Here is a 21,539-nt window from a genome sequence, read left to right as displayed (position 1 = left end):
GGGGAAGTGGGGCCTCCGAGCGGGGACTTCCGCTCCCCCTGGGCCTCCAGCTTCCCCGCCCCCAGCGCTCCCAGCAAGGACCCTTGGGTTAAGGCCGGGGGGCGGGGGGCAGGGCGGGGGACGTGGTTTTGGGGGGGAGGTAACGTGGCGGGGGGGGTTGTTCCTTTCTGACCCAAGAGCTGGGTTCTGACCTCCCCGCGCCCCTCTCTCCAGCCCCCCATTCTCACTGGCTAGACCGCGGCGGGGTGTGCGAGGCTGGAGAACAGTAGGCCCTGTCGAGGCGCCCAGGACGGTGCCAGCCTCGCTCGGCAACTGGCAGCTGGTATTTTTAAAACAGTATTTGTCCCTCAGCAAGTCAGGGAAGGCGGGGTAAGAGTAAGGACTCCCTTTTACCGACCGGGGAGCGGAGGCGCGCGGAGGTGAAGTGTCTAGCCCAGACAGGAGGCTGGTCAGAACTCAGAGGTCTGTGGGCTCCCCTGGCACCGCCGGGCCTCGGGCGTTCATTGGATGGACAAGGAATGGGGGACCCCAGAGACTGGCAGCCTGGCACCGCCTCGGATTCAGTGTAGGCCGTTAGACTAGTTACTCCTCCCCAGGTTTCCTCTGGTCTTAAATCGGTGGGGGTGGGGGTGGGGGTGGACCAGCGTGATTCCTTATTTCCCTTAACTCCAAGAAGCTGGCTGACCCCCGGAGGTCTGGGGGCCCGGGGTGGGACCCCACGTAGGAGCGAGGCAGCCGCGGCCTGTCGGAGGGAAGAAAATGTTTCCCCTTTCGCTCCCCATCTCCGCCAGCCTCCCCCGCCCTGCGCCCTGCCTCCATCCCTCCTGCTGGCCCCAGGGAGGCTGAACCACGAGGTTAAATAAATATCTGACGGTGACTCAAGGAAACGAGTCAAGACCGTTGCCGGGAGAAGAAACCCAGACCTCAGTGAAGATCCGCCCCCGAGTCCGAGCGGCCCCCGCTCCGCCCCTGATATATGTGTGCTGAGCCCTGGCCCCGTCGGGTGTCGCCTAAGAGCCCCAGGATAGCCACCCCCTCTCGCGGACCTGCTCTCGCTAGATAGTTGGCACTGCTGAGGCTGGGGGCGTGCGCGCAGGGTTACCGTATTTCCTTTCCCTGCGCCCTGGGTTTTGAGCGCAGGTATTTAACTTCTCCAACCCACGGGAAGAGTCCTGTCTGTACTGTGGCAGGTCGGGAGGCTTGAGATTTTGTTTTTGTTCTCTTAGCTCTCCTATAACCTCTCTCCTGACCTGCCTGCTTGTCAATCCTGTTTCCTATCTCCACCTGAACGTTTAGTGGACATCTTGAACTCAAGGTGTTCAACTTTGAAATTCTTATCTTCCCCCGAGACCTGCTCCTTTTTGTCTTCTCCATCTCCGAAAAGGGCAACTCCATCCTTCCAGTTGCTCGGGAAGAAAATCTTAGAGTTATTCTCAACCCCTCTCTTTTTCTGTCATTCATCCAAATGCTTTAGCGAATCTTGTTTACATTACCTTCAAAGTATGTCCAGAATCTGCTTGCTACCCTTCACCACTTTCCCCCGCTTACCCCCACCTCCACCCTGGTCCAACCCACCAGCTTCTCCTGCCCGGAATAACTCAGCAAAGCACCTCTTGTCACTCTGCATCCCTTGTCCCCTCAGTCTGTTCTCAGCAGAGCAGCCAGGGTTATCTTTTTAAAATCAAAGTCAGATCCTGTCCCTCTTCTGCTCAAAAATCGAATGGGTGCACATCTCAGTCAGAGAAAAGGATCCTTCAAAGACCCCAGAGGATCTGATCAGTGCTCTGCCCTTGCCTCCCATTCCTCTCCTCTTCACTCTTCTCCAGTCAGTATTGTACAGGCAGGGCGGCACGTTTCTGCCTCAGGACCTTTGCACTTGCTATTGCCTTTGCCTGGAACAATCTTTTCCCAGATCCCTACAGTGCTTTATCACTCATTTTGCTAAGGTTCTTTTCTACCCTCCACCAACCAATACCCCAGGCTCCCCATCTCCCTTCCCTCACTTTGCATATCTCAGTAGCTTTTATCATCATCTAATATAGGCTACATACTTACCTGCTAATTTGTTTGTCTATCTCTTCCATTGTAGATGCTATGATGTCGAGACTTTTTTTTTTTTTTTAAAGTCTCGGCTCAGGACTTCCCTGGTGGTCCAGTGTTTATAAGAATCTGCCTTCCAATGCAGGGTACGTGGGTTCAATTCCTGGTTGGTGGGTTCGATTCCAGGTCAGGGAGCTAAGATCCTACATGCTATGGCACGTGTACCACGAGATCCTGTATGCCAAACCAGGATTCCATGCAGCTGAATACACACATACATGCATACATAAATATTTTTAAAAATCCACTTATTTAAAAAAATGTCTCAGATAGAGAACAGAGTTTCACACATAGTGAGCACTTGGTGACTATTTGTTGAATGAATGAGTAAATGAAGGAATGACCCAGTCACCTTCCCTTTCTGGACCTTACTTTTCTCACCTGTACAAGTGAGTTGGATCTAATGAAAGCCCCCTCGGCTTTGAGAATCCCATGGGGGACTCCAGCCAAGCCAGGGGGAATGTCTTCTGTATAAAATATCCCCAATGGGAGTGATTTAGAGGGGTTGAAGGTGGGCTGAGGAGGGTTCTGAAGTATCTTCAGAAATCTGGAATTGTCACCTTTTCCTGATACTTGAGGGGTCAGGAGAGAAAAGGGGGGAGGAGTGTGCTAATCAGTCATTCAGTTGTTCAGGCCGAATGCTCTTCAAACGCCTTTACCAGAGGGTCCCCAGGGCAGAGGCACTACTGTAGAGGGAGAAGGGGGCAGTAACCAAAATGAGTCTTTGATGGCTGAGCTGGGCTTTTATAGACACCAGGATTCCGAGATGAATAAGACTCAGTTCCCTTTCTGGGAAGCTCAGACTAGTATCTAATAACTTTTAAACAATGATTGGTGTGTTGTAATCAGGAAGCTTATTTGGGGGCCCTACAGGAGAATGATCGCAACTCTACCCATGGTGGGTGCAGATGTCAAAGGAGGCTTCCTGGAGGAGGTGACACACCCGAGCAAGACTTGAAAGATAAATGAGGTGAGTAGGGCTTTTGGTGACGGCATGACTATAGTGCCAGCACTTCTGGATCATGGAAGTGATTTGGTAAGAGATGAACGCTGTGATTTGGGAAGGTAAGAGCAAGGGGTAGAAAGTGGAACCAAGGTGTTACCTTGCTCTGTGCCTGCAACACCAGGCAAGGCAGAGGACGCTTACATATGGAGGTTGCAGCCTCACCCAGAGCACCTACTCATTAATTCAGGAAGCATCCCTGAAGGTCTCCCATGTGTCCAGCCTGGGGCAAGACCCCGGAGGAGACCTGGGCCAGTAGACAGGACACTTGGGCCATCAACAGCTCTGGTCCAGGTTGGCTGTGTGACCCTGGGTGAGCCTGGAGCCTGTCTGAGCTTTAGTTCTCCCAACGGTAGAGGCAATAGATAATTTCACCTGCACTGTATGACTCATGGAGTACACTGAGGATCAAATGAGATAAGCTCATCATATGCGCTTACAAGTGTATGACAGAGAGACAAGAACTAACATAAAGCAAGGTCTCAGTCCTTCAGGAGCTTGGAGTATGGTCTTTGTAGCTTACAGCCCCCTCCCTTGCTCTCCCAACTTTTTTCATCTGGGTCTTGCAGCCCCTTGGGACTGGCTGACTCCCACCATAGCCTTGCACTTATGCCTAGGCTTCCTTCCTGACCCCAGACATCCTTAGAAGGCTCCCCCTTGTGGCACTTCCTGGAATAACAAACCAGGTCTCTGATAAGACATGGGGCCAGACTGACCACAAAGAGGGAGCTGGAAGAACCCAGAAGAGGAAGGACCTGAAGACCTGGGAAAGGATCGGGACAAACCTGCAAAGGAAGTAAATCCTGAAACAGAATGTTAGACTGGAAGGGAGCTGGGCCCTCCTCCCAGACCCCATTTTACAGATGAGGAAACTGAGGTTCAGGGAAAAGGAAGTTAGGGGCAGGACCATGACTCAGGTGTCCATCCACTCCTATGCTGGGTTCATTCTGTCACACCAAGTACCGTATGCAATCCAACTCAATGAACAGTGTATATTGCAAATTCCCTCTATGTCTGGCAGCATACCTCCTAAGGGCCTCAGACTAAGCAGGAGTCTCTCCCAGGGCAAAGATTAACAAATGCCAAAGACTCTGTAGCCGGAGAGGCTGGTATAACTTGAGTTTATGTATTCTGGATCCAGAGATCAGAGATTATACCACTCACCTGGATTTTTTTCTTTTTATTGGGGTCTGGTTACAGGGATGAGGCTGGGGACACAGCTAAACCCACATCTAAATGACCAACTCAACCAGAGGGGTGGGTGCACTGTGGTGTGTGTGTTGTAGTTGCAAGCATGGAGTGCTTTACCCCAAAATTTTCTAATCTACATCTTTTAATTTAGCTCTTGCTATTATTAGCCCACTTTAGAGATAACAGTGAAAGGACCAAGTGATTTGCCAAGGTCAAGAAGAACATTGAGGAAAGACCATTGTGGTGCATACAGAGGCACCGATAGACACATCACTTGCCCGTGAGACTGTCTCGTTTTTATTGAGCTGCTTTTGGGAGGAAGTCCTTACAACCTGCAGTCCTTTCCTACCACAGAGGAGATTTCTGCTGGCTTCCTTGGATCCTGGCAGCCGGGAGGGGCGTCTAGCTTTATGCTTAAAGTAAAGGGTGAGTTGGGTGATGGATACAAAGAATACAGCAGAGGAAGAGGGTTTGCCAGCCTGCACTAGCTGGGGGGCTTTCAAATAGCTTCATTTGGCTCACTAGCTGGTTGAGGGGAGGCCTGGATTTCTGATCACCCCAGGGATTGGAAGGCAAAGCTGGGCTCGAGGGCCACTGTGAAAATGGACCAGGAGCCAGGAAAGACGTTGTTGCTGTGTCCCGTTGCTTCATCAGCAGGATGCTAAGTGGATAGAGAAAAGCCTGGGATCGGGCGTGGAGCACAGTGGGTCCTGGGTTCAAGCGCTGTATGACCCTGCACGTTGCAGAGCAGTGGTCAGGAATGCAGGCTCTGGAGCCAGGCTGCCTGGGTTCACATCCCAGCTTCCCCACTTAATAGATCTGTGGGACTTCCCTGGTGGTTCAGCGGTAAAGAATCTGCCCACCAGTGCAGGGACTCAGATTCTATCCCTGGTATGGGAAGATTCCACAGGCTGCAGAGCAACCAAGCCTTGGAGCCCGAACGCTTCAACAAGAGAAGCCGCAGCAATGAGAAGCCTTCACACCGAAACTGGAGAGGAGCTCCAGCTCGCCACAACTAGGGAAAAGCCGGTATGCAGCAATGAAGACAGCACAGCCAAACATAAATGAATAAGATAAAATAAATAGATCTTGGCCTCGGCTTCACCTCTCTGAGCCTGTTTTCTTATCAGTAAAATGGGGGAACAGTAGTTCCCACCCAAAGATTTTTGGAAGCCTTATATGAATGAATCATGTGATGTACTTAGGAAAATGCCCAGCAATATAGTAAGTGCTCAATAAATGCAGTCTATTATTAGAAAAGACCCATCTGAGTTACAAGATCATCACCTGTGCAGTGAAAGGGGCTCTGTCAGTCGAGTGATTTCTGGTTTGGTGACCACAGCTCTCTGGGGAAGGTTTTTTTTTCTTTTTCCCCCAGGAGGGGCAAAACTATAGAAAATAAAGCTTGGCACAACATTTTGTGGTGTAGCTTACAGAAGATTTGAATGTTTCCCTGAGAGCATGAGTTTTACAGGGTGGAGTCACAGGACCAGAGATTCCTGGACCTGTTATTCTATAACTCTGAGGTTATCTTCTCAGTCTGGAGGGTGTCAAGTCCAGGGACTACCCTGCTGAATGACTGGGGACCCTGATCCTAAGCCTGGCAGCTTAAGCCTTGGTGCCCAGAGGGCATGTTGAGGTGAGTCCTGGGGAGCTGAGTTTCCTGCATTGTCCTGCATCCAAGCCTGTCCCTGGGGGGTAGATTTTGGGGGAGGAGGAAAGAGAGGCCTTTGTGGGAGAAGGCAGGCAGAGAAAGCTCCTTGCCCATCATGTTTACTGAACTGCACTGAATTATGACTAAATGCCAAGATCTGGCTTCAGGCTATTGACTAAATCATTTAGGGGTTGACAGAGGAGGGAGGGAGGGGACATGGGGGAGCTTGGGGGAGAATGTTCTTGTAATTCTTCAGTCTGAGGTACATTAAGGAGCCATAAGCCATGTCGAGAGCTTGAATTACATTAGAGAGATTATCCTGTTACAGTTCATAATCCTGGATAATATACCGTCTCGGAGCACACCTGCCCATGATAAATCTCACCCCATCACGGCCTGACCCTGGGGACCCAGGGAGGCTGGGGCAGCTGGCAGGGGCTAGCTGCGCGGACACAGCCTCGTCAGAGGCACCTGTGAGGCCTTCTGACTCATCTTCTTGCCCCAACACCTGCCTCAGCTCAGAGGGAGTGGATGGAGCCCCAAGCTTCAAACTTCTCCGTCTGCATTCAAGGCGACTGGCATCCTAGCGCCCCTCTAGCCATAACCCCCATCCCACGAGCCCACCTTCTGCTCTGGGGGGACAGATTCTTGGCGTCCCTGTCCCCAGGCTCTCCTCTCCCTGAAAGCTTTCCCCTTAATCTCTCCAAACCCAGCTGGCATTTCATGGTCCCTGAAGACTTTGTAGAGAACACAGTGACATTCCCTTCCCTCCAGTTCACAGCACTGACAGCCCTGGTGAATGGGTATGTCACCTGCCACCTACGTGTTTCTGAGCCTCCACCTCCCCAGCTAGGGCACAAGTACCACGAGATCAGGAGTTGTGACTACAGCCACAGCACTTAGCGCAGAGGTGCTTGTCCACGGTCATGCAACTAGTTAGTGGCAGAATCAGGCTTCAAACCCCACTTGCCTGGCTCCAGAGTCTGTGCTTTTGGCCGCCAGGGAACACTGTCTCTCAGACCTGAAAACTCCGTCCTGTGTCACCTGTGGACCTGCTCCCGTATCCTTCCTAGATTCTATTTGCCTTACATTGAGGATCGTCATGAATGAGGGATGACCCTCGTGGTGGCTCTTAGGGTGTGATGGTACCCGAGCCTCCTAGCTTCACCCCCAGCCTTTTCAAGCGGCCTGCTCCTTTGCATGACCTCACTAACACCCCCGATTGCGTGGGGCCCTGTCCCAGTCCTAACACACTCTCTCCTGCAGGTCATTTCTTGGCTCCCAGCTCCAAGCAGTCCCAGAGGTGTCTGGGGACCTGTCCCTGCTCTCTCTCTGCATGACACCCCAAACCCCGTCAGCCTCAGATTCTACTTTACCTTCCTTCCCCAGCCCCACATTCCATGTGTACCTCTCCCTGGGGGAATGGAAAGGGTACCTTTCTAGATTTCCTGGGGTGAGCTAAGCTACTAGGGCTTCAGCAAAAGCCACTCCAGGTCTCCTAAAAAGAAGCCACAGGAACTTCTCCGGTGGTCCAGTGGCTAAGCACTCTGTGCTCCCAAAGCAAGGTGCCAGGGTTTGATCCCTGGTTGAGGAACTAGATCCCACATGCTGCAACTGAGAGATCCTGAATGATGCAACTAAAGATCCCATGGGCCGCAGCGAGGATCAAAGATCCCATGTGCTGCAGCTAAGACCCAGCATCACCCAATAAATAAATAAGATGTGCTCACCAAGCGTCAAGCATTGGGTTATGCTTTTTACCCGCATCATCTCATTTACTTCAGGCCGGCCCTGTAAGACAGGTAATTTCTACAGATGAGAAAATTGAGGCTTAGGGCAGTTAAACACAGTGTCACAGGGCAGAGCTGGGATTCAAACCCACACCTGCTAGTTCCGGAGTTTCTGCGCCTCTTCCCTGATGCCACCCTGCTTCCTGATGGCAAGTGCCAGAATACCCAGCTTGCCTACCCAGGCCCCACTCCACGCAAGCCGCCCTTCTCGCCCCTGCAGGCATCTCTAGCACCGGAATCTCTGCCTTCTCTCTTGCCAACTTCCAGAACTCCTCTGGATTCCAAGTCACTCACGTGCATCAAGGATTCCTCCCCTCTCTGAGTACCCTCCCACCTTTCACGCAGAGATGGAACATGACAGTTTGACCATCCACTCATCCATTTATTCCTATCATTCTCATGGAATCCTGGAATGTTAGGGCTAAAGGGGCTTTAATGATTATCTGGTCCACGGCTTTTAAAGCAGAATGCAGGGGACTTCTCTGGTGGTCCAGTGGTTAAGAGTCCACTTTCCAACGCAGAGGACAAAGGTTCAATCCCTGGTCAAGGGACCTTTAAGATCCCACATGTCTCAGGGCAACTAAGCCCCTGCACCACAACTAGAGAAGCCGCAACCACTGAACCGGTACACTCCAGAGCCCCTGCTCAGCCCTGTCCGACTCTTTACGACCCCATGGACTCTATGTAGCCCACCAGACTCCTCTGTCCCTGGGATTTTCCCAGCAAGAATACTGGAGTGGGTTGCCATTTCTTACTCCAGGGGATCTTCCCGACCCAGGGATAGAACCTGTATCTCTTACGTCTCCTGCACTGGCAGGTGGGTTCTTTACCACTAGCACCACCTGGGAAACATCAAAATAAAGACCCAGTAGAGTAAAAAACAAAACAAACCAAAAGAACCCAGAATGCATTTTTCACAGAAAGTCGTCTGTGAAAGTTCTATAGGGAAATCAGATGCATGAGGGCTTGCGGGGTGATGGGAGGTTGGAAGTAGTATCCAGGGTCCTGCCTTCTGGCTCCACCCTTCCTCCTGCTCCCTACTCTCAGAGTGCAGTTAGCCCTGGGCTGTGTCCAGACACCCAGCCCACGAGAACCTGTTGCTTTCAGTCACTAACTAAGGGATGGCCAGGCTTCTTGCTCGCTGTGGGCCCGCAGGACCTCTCCTCTCCTCATGAGCCCTACAGGCAGACAACCAGACTTCTTACACAGCAGCTCAGAACTCCCTGAAGCATGCAAGTGGGAGATTCCAGGCCTTCTCAAGACGAAGGCCCAAAAGAAGAATGACTTCACTTCTGCCGCATCCTCTTGGCTAAATTCAGGGGGAGAAGAAATAAGCTTCATGTCTTAGTGGAGGAAGGACAAAGGATCTGCAGTCATCTTTAACCCACCACCATCTGTGTGACCTTGAGCAAGAAAAATTACTTAACCTTCCTAATTTTCCATCTGTGTTCTCATCTGTGAAGAATAAATCCATGGACTCCATGGAAATCCATGGGAAGTACTCAGAACAGTGTCGGGCACATAGTAAGTACTCACTACATGTTAGCTGGTGCAGGTTTTATTTCTAACCCATATGCCTAGCACTGTGCTAGGCAACTGGTGGGGGGAGGGAGGGCTATAAGAGTAGTGGCAAAAACAGTTTATACTCTTGATAATAAATAATCTAGTTCATGAGATAAAATTAACACACGCTGAGATCAAAGTACTAATTCAAGGCATTGTGTAATTAAAGAGCCCATGAGAGGCACAGATAACATATTTGAGGAAGCTGGAGGACAAAGAGGCTGGACGTGGGGGCTGGGTGGCCAGTGAGGGCTTTCAAGGAGGGAGGGGTGCGCATGGAGGGGAGGACAGTCCAGTGCTTCAGCACAGACTCAGCCGAGCTCCCTGCCTTCAGATCTTAGCTCTGCCACTTTCTGGATGTGCCTCTGTGATCTCGCAAGATGAGCGGCCTCTCTATATGTCAGTTTCCTTTCTGTTACGTGTGTGTATCTCCCGGGGCTCCAGTGAGGAGTAGCTGACTTACTTCCTATGAAGGGCAGCAGTGTCTGACATGGAAGAGCTGCTCAGCGAGCTGAGTTGACCTCATCAGCCCTCCTAGGAGGAGACTTTGGCTAGGTGGAGAGGAGGGACAGGGCTCTCCGGGTGGATGGACACAGGGACTGCAGGTGTAAAGTGGGACTGTGCCTGTGTCTCTGCTCAGGGATGGGGAGAGTGTGACTCTGCCCCGGTGGAAGTGTTCGGGAGTGAGGGTGGGGGCATGGGCAGCAGGAGCCAAGGCAAGAGGAGTGCGAAGGGCAGACTGTGGAAGTCTTCAAGCCCAGCTAGAGTAGTTTGGGCTTGATCCTTACAGCTTTCCAACAAGAGATTGATGCCATCTGGGCTGTGTGTGAAAGAGCTCCCGGCAGTGGCGTGCAGGTGGATTAAAGACAAGAGAGATGGCTTAGGAGACCATGGCCACAATTCAGGCATGGAATGGGCAGGTCCCAGACTTAGGTGGTGGCGGAGGGAAAGGGAGGGACTGGCCACCTGGAGAGGGAAGTCACTGCAGCTCTAGGGGAGCCTCCTTCCCATCCACCCACCACGCCCGGCTTCTGGCTTCTACTCTGGCTTCCTCCCTTCCGGGTCAGGCTTTTTGAAGGCTGCATCCAGGAAGGGGGACCACAGGGTCAGCCCCACCCCCAGAGAAATGACTGGACCCCATCTGGTCCCCAGTGTGGACCTCTGCCAAGAGAAGCAGTTCTGGGAGGGGGAACCCAGCCCTGGCTGTGTGTGTGTGTGTGTGTGTGTGTGTGTGTGTGTATGAGACAGAGATTGTGTGTGTGTTAAGAGAGAGTGTATTTGTTGTCTGTGTATTTGTTGTGTGTGCCTGTGTGTGTGAGAGAGACTGTGAGTGTGTGACAAAGAGGGAAGAGGAAGGACCATATGTCTATTTTCTCTGGAAAAACAGATGTCTCCTCAAGTGGGTTGAGAGAGTCAGCAAAGGAAGAAGAGAAGTGGGTTAGGGGATCAGCTCCACATTAGCAAATAAATTGTCCCACACGCGGTGCCCTGCGTGTGTCAGTTTTTATGATTTTTCAGATATTTTCCTTTCTCTCTCTCGAAATCTTTCCTTTTCCAGTGTTTTCCTTTTTTACCCCCCCCCCCCCTTTCTCTCTCCCCTAGGCTCACGCACCTGTGCCAGCCCCAGGCAGTGTTCCCTCCGTCTGGCGGCTCGGATGGCAAGGAGTAGGGGGTGCCCCCTCCTTTGCTCAGGCTTCTCCTGGGGGTGGTTGGGGTCAGAGCCTGGCCAGCAGTGGGCTAGGGTAAGAGACCAGGTCACTCTCCCTGTCTCGCTTCTGCTCAGCTTGCCTTGTGTCCATATCCTTCCCTCCATCTCTCCCCCAACAAACGCGTGATGGGCACCAATGATGCATCGGGCACTGGTCCAGGCCCAGGGTCCAGCGGATTCTGGAGTCCCCCTTGCCCCAGCATCCTTGCTTTGGGAGTGTGGGATGGGAAGGGAGCATCTTTTGCTTACTCTCCAGGCATGATGCGTCAGAACAGAAACCCCCATCAGCGCGCCTCTCTGGTTTTGCCCTGGTGCTTCCCACTGTGGTCTCTGCTCTCCTATCTCCCTCCTGGGGAGAAATGCAGAGACATGGGAGCCAGAGAGGCCTGGGTTCACATCCCAGCCCCGCCTCTTCCAAGCTGTGGCATCTGCAGCAAGAAGAGGCTTCACCTCTCTGGCCTCTGTATTTCCTCATCCAGACTGTAACGTTTCCTGTGGGGTTGCTGGGAGAGTGAAATTAGAGAAATGAGCCGGTGTCTAACAAAGCCATTTTCTCTCTCTCTCTCTTTTTGGCCTTGTTTCTTTTCTCTTGCCCTTTTATTTATTTAAGATAAGTTTCCTGAGCCTTCAGTATGCGGGAACTGAGGGAGGGGGAGAGGGTGGGAGTCCTGATGTCCCCTCTCTAGGAAACAAGATTCCCGCCAGAGCCTGGCAGCCCATGCCCTTGGCCTCCGCTTCCTCACACCTCAGCTTCGTCAGTAGGTCACACCGAGGTCCCCTGAGCCGGTGGTGACACCGTGCTCTAGGGCAGGGATGGGAAGAGGAAGTGGGGTATCGGTCCTGCTCCCGTCACTCTTTTCCTCCATCTTCCCTTCTCCCGCCCCGTGACACTCTTTCTCTCTCTCCCTCCCTCTCTCTTCTCCTCTCCCTCCATTCCTCTCTCCCCTTCGGCTCCCCCTGCGGCTTGCCAGCTGCCAGCAGATGACATCTCCTTTCATGTTTGGGGCTGAGCGCGGCTTTGAATGTTCGTTTGATTCCGTTAAGATAATAGCTGGTTCACTGTCAGATGCAGACTGATCAGTTAAAACCTTAATCACTGCCTGTCTCCTCACACGGCACTTATTTTTTAAGAGATTAATCCCCTCAGCCCAGCTTCAGCTCACATTCGCCTTGGAGGAGAAAAAAAAAAGGCAAGGTTTGTGCTACCCTTGTTATTATTATTGTTATTATTGTTACCCTCGTTATGCTGCGTGTTAACTCCCTCCCTCTCTCCTTTCAGCTGCTCCTTTCTTTCTGTTCCCGCTTTGGGGTCCCTATCAGCTCACTTGTGATCTCTCTCTCTCTCTCTCACACACACACACAGGCACACTCAGCTGTGGCTCTCCAGAAAGAGTGTGAGCACGGTAGCCCCGTGCATGCCCTCCTTACACCATGCGCACACGTGGAAGTTGTGTACACCACGCAGGGACAGGACACAGTCCAGGCACACGCAGATCAGGGCAGCTGAAAGATGCCACCACGTGCCATGGGCAGAGCCCGATCTTTGGAGTCAAACAGATATGCCCCACGCCTCCCTCAGGTGTTTACCGGCTGTAAATGTGTACTTGGAGAGGAGCCTCAGTCTCCTCATCTGTACAATGGGCATGAGAACACTCCCTTCAGAGAGGCTGTGAGCTCTGACTGCACGGAAACATGTAGGGTACCCACAGCAGGGCCAGGCTCAGGGCGGGAACGCTGTATTATTCTTGTTCATCATTCCCGCCTCCCAGCTTCTATGGAAAGACCCTCCTAGAGGTTGCCCAGTCCCTCCCTAAGAGGACACCTCATCTCTAGGCCCTTTTTCAGATGCTCCTCACATGACCACCTGTCTCAGTTGACAGGTCTCACCCGGGATCTGGGAAGGAAACTTTGCTTGATGCTGACCCATAAAGGGAATGTTTACAATCGAACCTAGAATTTTATGGAGGAAAGTAACTCAGAGATGGTCTAAGTCACCCAACCCCTCTAAGTACAGGAAGAGGTTGAGGCTCCGAGAGGGGGTGGCTTGCCCTGGGCTAGGATTCAGCCCTGGCCTTGCACTACACCGATATTTACTTAGCACGTACCACGGGCCCCCACCCTAGGCCACTGGGGAGAACAACCAGGCTGAACCACACACCGGAAGGCACACAGGCTGGCTTCCACCCCTTCCTACTCCAGCAGGTGCTGCAGACACAGGAAGGCTTTCTGGAGGAGCTGGCATGGGTAGGATTTGGGATGGCAGGACTTGGAGGCAGGGAGAGGGGAATGAACACCTGAGGGCTCCTGGGGACCCCAGGAGCCTGGTTCCAGCCTGGCTCCTGTGCTTAGGGAGATGACCTGACAGATCAGGAGCTGTTCCCACGCTCCACCTCCTTGGAGGTTACAAAACAAAGCTCTAGTGGTGTTTGCAGTTGAAGAGACTGGTGTCAGGAGCAAGGAAGAACTTTCTGCCCCAGAGGCATGGAAACAAGGGCCCAGAGAAGGGCTGGCATGCCCATCACTGGTGTCAGGCTGTTCTTCCTTCACAGCCACGTGTTTGCTGTCTGGAGCCAGAACGCCGAGGTTTGAATTGCTTGCTAGCTGGGTACCTGGGACAAGTCCGGGACTCCGTTCCCTTTCCTAAAACGGGAATGATGACAGCACTTAGCCCTTAGCGCCTGACACATAGTCAGTGCTATATAAGTGTCCGTCGTGACTGTTCACTAAGGATGCTTGGGAGTGCTGAGGAGGCGGGGTGGAACAGGACGTGGTCCTGCCGTCCCAGTGAGCTTGGCCGAGTGGGGAGGCCGACAAGTCAAACCACAATTGTGGTCCAACGTGGAGGATACTTGGCCCAAACTCAGGGATGAGGGGCCGCCTTCTGGCAGAAGTATTGGGTTGGTCAAAAATTGCGTTCAGGGGGTTTCCATATGAAGCTATGGAAAAGCTGGAATGAACTTCTTGGCCAACCCAATAGACAGCTCCCTCCATGGAGGTGGGACCCTGTTTTTCCCACTGCTCTACCCCCAGCCGTGAGAACTGGGGCCTGGCACAGATCCAGTCTTTGCTGGATGGACAAGTGAAGAGCCAGCTGAGCTCCGTCCTGAAGGAGGAACAGGACAACGGCCCTCCCCTCCCTGGCCCTCAATCTTCTCACACATGAAGAAAGGGCTTGGGCCGGAGTCCGGAGGCCTTGCTGGCTGTTCTGATAGAGGTGGGGTGCGGAGAAGGAAAAGGAGGGTGCAGGTGGAAGAGGGGATTGGGAAACATAAGGAGGATGGGGCAGGGGTCTCACACCAAGGGGTGGAGGTGGGGATGGGGGTGGGAAAGCAGAGGTGAAGGTGAGTTCTGCTCCTGCTAGAAAGGGGAGCTGGAAAGGGTTAGGGGGCTGGAAACATCCTCCCCCCACCTTGCCAATACCAGCAGGAGGCGGCCCGGGGTTAATGGCATGACACCCCTGCGGCTGTCGGCCCGATGGGCTTCTGACGCCTTTTCTAATTTGGTGAGCACTGAAGATTAGGAGGCAGGGAGAAGAGAGTTTTCCTCTCGAAGGTTATTATCCTGCCAACTCCCTGGGCGCCCAAGGGAGGGAGTCAACTTGTTCCAGGAGAAAAGGAAGCAGGGCCTGGCATTCTGGATCGAGTGCCCCTGGGGAGCGGGGAGGGAGCCAAGGCTGGTGCAAATAAAATTGATGCTATTAATGGATCTGGTGCTGGTTGAAATGGGAGCAGCAGCCGTCACAGCAGCAGCAGAGCCAGTGGGAGGAGGGAAGGGGCTTCTTGGAAGTAGAACTCACAGATGCTGAGCATCTTTGGCTTGAAGAGATCCCGGATTTGCCTCTTCTGGAAAAAGAAGGGCATCCTGCCTGTGCGGGTCACATGATCCATCCCCACACCCCCACCGCATCCACCCCTCCTCAATCTAGGCCAAGGGTCCAGAGGTCTGGGTTGACGCCAATCTCAGTTCCTCGGTGAAAGACCAATGCCTCCAGGTTGCACGTCATGTGGACATGGATCTAGAGAATTCCATCACATACCTGACTCTGCTCTCAGCTCACACTGGGGGAGGGAAGGAAGGCTGTGTGTGTGTGTGTGTGTGTGCGCGTGCGCGTGCATGTGCTCAGTTGTGTCTGACTCTTTGCAACCCCATGGACTGTAGCCCGCCAGGCTCCTCTGTCCATGGGGATTCTCCAGGCAAGAATATTGCAGTGGGTTGCCATGCCCTCCTCCAGAGGATCTTCCCAACCCAGGGGTCCAACTCATATCTCCTGTGTCTCCAGCATTGGCAGGTGGATTCTTTACCACTGAGCCACCTGGGAAGCCCAAGCTAGAGGTGGGCCCAAGTCAGGCTATTCTAGGCTCAGAAGGGGGCCCAGGATGGCCCTGTTGGCCAGAAAGAGCATCCATGGAGGCCCGTGTCTGATGCCTGAAGTTCCCCATCAGTCCTTTCCAGTTGGGCTAAGGCTGAGTGGTGTCCTGGAAGGGGCCCAGCATGGAGGCCAGGGATGCTGAGCTCCAGTTCCCCCCCGACCCACCGAGAAGATGGGCGACCTCAGCCTGGGTACCACCTCTCCTTGGGCTTCAATTTCCCCAGATCTGAGCATTATGTTCTTTTGGGTCCTGTGGAGGCTGTGGCCTGTGCTGAAGTGTGCCTGCCTCCCAGGTCACACGTGATCTCCTCTGGGAGCTTTCCCTACTCACTAACCCCTGAGACTGCGGGGCTTAGGGGGCCAGATGGGGGAGGAGGGGCAGGGGTGAGGCGGGGCTTCTGGAGGAGGGACCTAGCAGAGGCGGGGCCTGGGGAAGGCAGGTGGGAGAGGGGCAGAGTCCCCCTCGGGGGAGGAGGGGTCCCTTTCCAGACCAGTGGGGGACCTGATTATTAGACACCCCAGGTGAATCCTTTTAAACAACCCCACATGTAACAAAATTATTGTCATAATAAATAAAGAATAATAATGGCTGGAAAAAAATCAGTGAAAATGTTCTTTCATTAATGTTCTTTACATAGGGAGCTTCTCAGACAGTTCAGTGGTTAAGACTTCACCTTCCAGTGCAAGGGGTGTGGGTTCAGTCCCTGGTTGAGGACATAGGGTCACATGTGTCTCTTGGCTAAAAAACCAGAACATAAACCACAGAAGCAATATTGTAACAAAGACTTTAAAAATGGTACACATCAAAAGAATCTTGTATAATCATATCAGCCAATAAGTAATAAATAACATGAATATTATACTGCAGAAAAGATAAAAGTAATTGACTAATACTTTAAAATTATATTAATGGCTCTTTTGGGGACTTCCCAGGTGGCACTAGTGGTAAAGAACACACCTGCCAAGGCAGGAGACATAAGAGATGCGTATTCCATCCCCGGGTGGGGAAGATCCCTTGGAAGAGGGCATGGCAACCCTCTCCAGTATTCTTGATGGGAGAATCCCATGGACAGAGGAGCCTGGCAGGCTACAGTCCATGGAGCTGCAGAGAGTCGGATAAAACTGAATCGACTTAGCATGCACGCACGCAATGGCTTTTTGGGGGGGGGCTGGGGAGAAGGAAATACATGGAGAAAAGCTCCCCAGAGAGTGAAGTCAGCAAGCTGCTGAGAATGATTTGCATAGAGAACGACAGGACTGAGTTTGTGACTTTGTCTGTGGAATCACTGCACATCATGGTTTATTTTTGAATCTGCCGTTTAATCGCAGGGATGTGTAGAACTCCAGGAGCTGAGGTACTGTGACTGAAACCAGCACTAATGACCCTGAATTGTTACAAACTGACTCCGGGAGTGAAGAGTGTAGGGAGTTCTGTGTGTTCCAAGCTGACTGTAGCCAGGAGAGTTCTTCAAACGAACTCCCTGTACAATCTCTATGAAAGAATAAGTAACAGAGATGCGCTCATTTGAAGTTCATGTCTATATTATTGAAACTTAACAGTAACTGCAGTAATTGCTTAGAACATAGCACAACAGAAGATTCTTTTTTTTTTCTCCAAGGGAGGAATATTTTATCTCTGACACAGAATTGCTGGCACATGGTGATAAGAAAAAAGCAGACCGACTTTTAGTCAATTTTATTGTTTTAAAGTTCTCGACACACAATGAACCTTTTCTTTGCCTGCACCTGAGGCAGATTGCTCCCTCTGCCCCGCTCCCCGCCCCCCAACCCCAGTTCTCCACTGGGCTTTGCATATTCACAGCCCCTTATTCCAGAAACCCTGGCTCCAAACCCTTCCCAATCTGGGCAAGTTAAGAAAACAGAAGCAAATAGCAATACATGTTAATCACTGTCATTGTTATTTTTAAAAAGTAAAGAACCTAGTAAGTTTCTATTAGGATCTGTACCTTGGCCTAATTGTTACATTTAGTATGTCACATCCATTAGTTCACTTGATGTTCACAATCGTCTTAGGAGGTAGGTTTTATTAAGCCCATTTTTATTGATGAGAAAATTGAGACTTGCGAGGCTTGCATACTTTCAGTTAATACAGCTGGTAAGCATCAGAGATGAATTGAAACTCTAAAACTCATGCTCTTCCCCCCGTGCAATGGATGATACAATGGCTTTTATTTATTTATGGCTGTGCTTGGTCTTCATTGCTACAAACGGGCTGTCTCTAGTTGTGGTGCCTGGGCTTCTTGTTGGGGCGGCTTCTCTTATTGCACGGGCTCCAGGGCACTTAGGCTCCTGTAGCTATGGCCCATGGGCTTAGTTGCTTCACAGAATATGGCATCTTCCCAAACCAGGGATTGAACCCATGTCCCCTGCATTGGCAGGTGGGTTCTTAACCACTAGACCACCAGGGAAGTCCCTACAAGGCTTTATTTGATTACACATCCAATGAGTAGAGCCAGTAATGTTGCAGAGGCTCAGAGAATAGGGGGTTATTTTGAAAGGCCAAGGAGTCAGAGAAGACTTCCTGGAGGAGGGTGCTCTTCATTTTGGCTTTTTAAATTTTAATTAAAAAATTTTTTTTGGTAGCACCATACAGCTTGTGGGATCTTAGTTTCCCAACTAGGATCAAGCCCTCACCCTCGGCAGTGAAAGCTCAGAGTCCTAACCACTGGACCATCAGAGAATTCCCTTCCTTTAAGCTTTAAAGCAGAGTGCCCTCAGGAGCATCACTTGCCTTGCCCATACCTCTTCATCCAGGTAAAACATGCTTTGTCTTGGTGACTGGTCAGGACAGAGCTCCTACCACCCCAGGCCCAAATCTTTTCCTTTTCTCATCGTAAGGCCACCTCTCCCTCCCAGGCCGTCTTGCTTCCTCCGCCACTGATGCCTTTGGCTAACCCTTACCTGATTCTGTTCTGCATTGTACTCATTTGCAGACAATGAAGAAAAATGCTTCCCCACAACCCCTTCATAGCTTCCCTCATGGCTCAGTTGGTACATCATCTGCCTGCAATGCAGGAGACCTGGGTTTGATTCCTGGGTGGGGAAGATCCCCTGGAGAAGGAAATGGCAACCCACTCCAGTATTCTTGCCTGGAGAATCCCATGGACAGAGAAGCCTGACAGGCTACAGTCCATGGGATCGCCAAGAGTCATACATGACTTAGCGGCTAAACCACCACCACCACCCTCCCACCCACATAGAAGTGCTTTATTTCTATTTTATTTACCAAACACTTATTGAGGGCTTACTATGTTCCAGGCCTTTTCTAGATATCAGTTCTTTCAAACACGAGCTGTTCAGTTCTCATCATAAGCTGATGAGGTAGTTACTATGATAGCCTCCCTTTTGCAGGTGGGGAAACTGAGGCACAGATATTCACCCAGTAAATGGCAATTGAGATTCAAACCTAGGCCATTTGGCAGCAAATGCCATGTATTTAACCACCAAGCTAAGCTTTGAGAGCAAGAAGGGTTCTTTAGTCTTCTCTGCAGGCCTGACAAACCTGGTCCTCAGGTCTTTTTCCTACAGTGTCAGACGATGTGGAAAATTTTCTTTGAATGAACTGAACCAGGTGAGTCTGACACTTGGTTCCTGACACAACGGGGGTCCCACTGGATCCAGTGGTTCTCAACTGGGGATGGTTTGTCTCCCTCCTTCTTGGGGACATTTGACAATTTCTGGAAGTATCTGTAGTTATCACAAGTGGGAAGAAGTGTGCATATGTGATGTCAGTACGTAGTGGGTAGAAGCTAAACACGATGCTGTTAACATCCTGTAATGCACAGACCAGGCCCTGAGGCTCAGTTTTCTCATCTCATCTCATCATAGCAGGCTCCGGTCAGGGGCAGCCAAGATAATGGCCAGGAAAGTAACTGCTATTGTGACCATTATAGGCTGGGGAGTGTGGGGCTTGGGGTAAATCCTGCAGGCCTGAGCCTGCCTGTTCCTGCTCCTCCAGAAGGAGCTGCTGTTTGTGTTGTCAGTGGAGGCGGGGGGGGGGGGGGGGTGGTAGGGGGACAGACCTTGCTCCTCCCATTCCTCCTTCTCAGAAAGAGGGAGAGATGGGCGGGGAGACCCACAGGAGTCCCAGGCCTGCAGTCTCCAGGAACAGTAGGCGGAAGAACCAAGGGTAGGGGAGGCACTCAAGGGTCAGCAGTGGACCCACACACTCACAAAGACAGCGCTTAGTCCTGGCTGACTCTTGGCGATCCCATAAACTGTAGCCCGCCAGGCTCCTCTGTCCATGGGATTCTCCAGGCAAGAATACTGGAGTGGGTTGCCATTTCCTTCTCCAAGGGAACTTACCGACCCAGGAATTGAACCCAGGTCTTCCGCATTGCAGGCAGATGTTTTACCAACTGAGCTACATGGGAAGCCCCAGCAGTGGGCCCAGCCGCCCGCAAATTGGGCTCTGTCCCATTGGGGCCTGGAAGCCACTTCCCCAGACAGTAGCAATTATCGCAATCAAACAGTTGACACCAATTACGCACCAGGCCAAGGCGACAGCGTCTGCGCGGGCACCTCGGCTTTGCATATCTTAATGTGGACTGACAGACGCTGACCCTCAGGGCCACCAGGCTTGCCAGCACTGAGCTGTTTCTGTGGCACCCATTTTGAGAGCCAGATGACTGCCAGGGCCCGCTTCTTTGCAGCACAGAACTGCATTCGGAAGGTGGAAAATCTCGCGCCCCCAAGGTCCCTGGAATCTGCAGCACAGGGAGCATGGGGTTGGGATCGAACCCAACCTTCCCAGGAGGGCTGAAGCTGCTCAGTGGCCTGGCATGCGGGGTCCCTCGGGAAGCGCCCACCAGGTCCCTGCCGCCCCACTCAGGGAACCCACCGGGCACTGCCGAGGGGTCGCTCAGCTTCACTCTATACACTGCGAGGTCTCACTCTTTGTCCCCCATCCCTGGGGAGGAGACAGCAGGAGAGTCTTTTAGGAAGAAGAGCTCCCCTCATCGGAAGCTGGTCCTAGACAGTTTCTTTTCTTTGGGGGTGGCGGGGAGGGCAGGTGTTATGCAGTGTTTACCATGCTGTTCTGCCCCTGGTAAAGAATCCGCCTGCAATGCGGGAGCCCCAGTTTCGATCCCTGGGTTGGGAAGATCCCCTGGAGAAGGGAAAGGCTACCCACTCCAGTATTCTGGCCTGGAGAATTCCATGGACTGTATAGTCCATGGGGTTGCAAAGAGTCAGATACGACTGAGCGACTTTCATTTTCTGCTGGGCGCCAGGGGTACCAGCCATACACAAAGGGCCTCAGCTGCAGGCAGCAGAAACCATAAACTCAGCCTGGACCGTGGGGGTGGGAGGATGGATGGGCCTGTGTTCATGCCATGGTGTAGGGCAGTCAGGGACCTGTGGAGCTTCAGCTTTTCCTGACCTGTTTTCAGTTCAGTTCAGTTCAGTCGCTCAGTTGTGTCCGACTCCTTGCAACCCCATGAACTGCAGCACTTCAGGCCTCCCTGTCCATCACCAACACCCGGAGTTTACCCAAACTCATGTCCATTGAGTCGGTGATGCCATCCAACCATCTCATCCTCTGTCATCCCCTTCTCCTCCTGCCTTCAATCTTTCCCAACATCAGGGTCTTTTCCAATGAGTCAGCTCTTTGCATCAGGTGGCCAAAGTATTGGAGTTTTAGCTTCAACATCAGTCCAAGCAGGATTTTTGCCATAAGGTCATAGGGAAGTCAGGGTCAGGACTGGAATTTGAAGCGTTGATTTCATCGGGGCAGCGAACTTTACCTGAACTTACTTCTGACTTCATGCTCCTCTCTCTTACAGGGTGCAAATTCCTGTTTGTCTCCCCACCCTGGCTCCATCCCAGGAACCCCAGAAGACTTCTGGGTTGCGAAGGAGAAACGAATCTGGTTCAGGACTAGTATTTCAAGTACAAAACGCAAGTCCTCTGTCCACTAGCGTCCCTCAGCCTCTGCAAGGCTGGTTGGCTCAAGGCGAGCAGCGCCATGAGGTTCTAAGAGAGGGGGCTCCTGGTCGTCTTGCATGTCACCTCTCTGCCCCCCCAGGCCCTCCCTGGGCCCCATTCCCCCCAGCCATCAGGCCTCCCTGAAAGTCAAGGACTGTGGTGGGAGGGGCGCCTTCAGGAGCAGGAAGACTCGTGGTAACTGGAGTAGGAGGTGG

At 52.2% G+C, this 21,539-nt stretch overlaps 1 long non-coding RNA gene across 1 annotated transcript; it reads left to right on the top strand.

Moving 5' to 3' along the window:
- The first annotated feature begins 377 nt into the window (after window positions 1–377).
- Window positions 378–3,075, top strand: LOC133059044 (uncharacterized). The gene is made up of 3 exons (XR_009693478.1): window positions 378–462; window positions 2,127–2,186; window positions 2,974–3,075. It is a non-coding gene; the product is annotated as an uncharacterized LOC133059044 (long non-coding RNA).
- Window positions 3,076–21,539: the final 18,464 nt, after the last annotated feature.

This window comes from Dama dama, chromosome 7 (genome assembly GCF_033118175.1).
Source record: "Dama dama isolate Ldn47 chromosome 7, ASM3311817v1, whole genome shotgun sequence".
Classification (NCBI taxonomy): domain Eukaryota; kingdom Metazoa; phylum Chordata; class Mammalia; order Artiodactyla; family Cervidae; genus Dama; species Dama dama.
The sequence above is the reverse complement of the archived record's forward strand: the minus strand, read 5'-3'. Positions and strand labels throughout refer to the sequence as shown.